Source organism: Fukomys damarensis, unplaced genomic scaffold (genome assembly GCF_012274545.1).
Source record: "Fukomys damarensis isolate Sample0158 unplaced genomic scaffold, DMR_v1.0_HiC HiC_scaffold_14, whole genome shotgun sequence".
Taxonomy (NCBI): Eukaryota; Metazoa; Chordata; class Mammalia; order Rodentia; family Bathyergidae; genus Fukomys; species Fukomys damarensis.
The window spans coordinates 79535509-79536539 of NW_022900926.1; positions in this window are offsets into that span (position 1 = coordinate 79535509).

A 1031-nucleotide genomic window follows, 5' to 3' on the forward strand; every position below is an offset into this window, starting at 1 on the left:
ATGTTCCTGGCTTGCAGCCAGCCAACCATGGACTAAAATCTCTGCAAACATAAGCCAAAACAAACTCTTTCTCCTTTAAATTGTAGGTGTCAGGTATTTTTCTTAAAGTTTCATCAACTGGAAAGTTGACCAATACAATTGACAGCACAGTACTCTCTATACGATCATTTTTTCCACTTGTGGTCATGTAACTGACCGAGAACTATAGCTCATTGTCTGTGACCAGTATAAGGAAAAAAGCATTGTACCACATTTGTTCATCCCAAGAAATGGTCAAAATTCAAAATTTTTTGTATGATTTCTACCAGATATGTATGGCTTTTACCCTATCATAACATGGAAAAATTATAAGTTGAATCATTATGTCAGGAAACATCTATAATGTTAAGTGATAAACAGAGATTATAGAATACTCTGCATAAAATAGCACTACTTATAAAACAAGACAAATGAATATGAATAAATATATTTGCATGAAAAAGTGATGAAAGACGTACTTTAAGCTGTTAACAATGGTTGCCTCAGAGGATTCTTTATCTTTATAATTTTACTGGTTCAATTTTTTTGTCTATCTTATAAACACTACATCATTTAAATTGTTTACAATAAGTATCTGTTACTTTTGTAGGGCTATATAATAATAAAAAGCAATAAAAATAAGCATTCTTCAGGAAAGAACAACCTCTCTCCAATTCACTTCACAAATCTTTTTCTCCAATGCGTGTACAGTACTTCTTTAGCACAGACCCTTCCCATTTATTACCAACATCAGCATTCAGGAAAATTTTCTTGCAAAGTGATCATATTATACTTTGTGCATTTCTTTAACAACTACTCAATTTGACTTTGTATCTTGCAAGCATCCATGAATAGCACCTAAACTAATATATATGGGGATGTTCAATAAAACTTTGCAGGAACAAATTCATGGTCAGCTTTGGGGCCATTTTTTGCAGACTTCTCAACTATGTTACTGAGGTTCTCAAATTATTTTTCTGACTTTAATGCCTTTGCACTCTCTCTTGTATCAT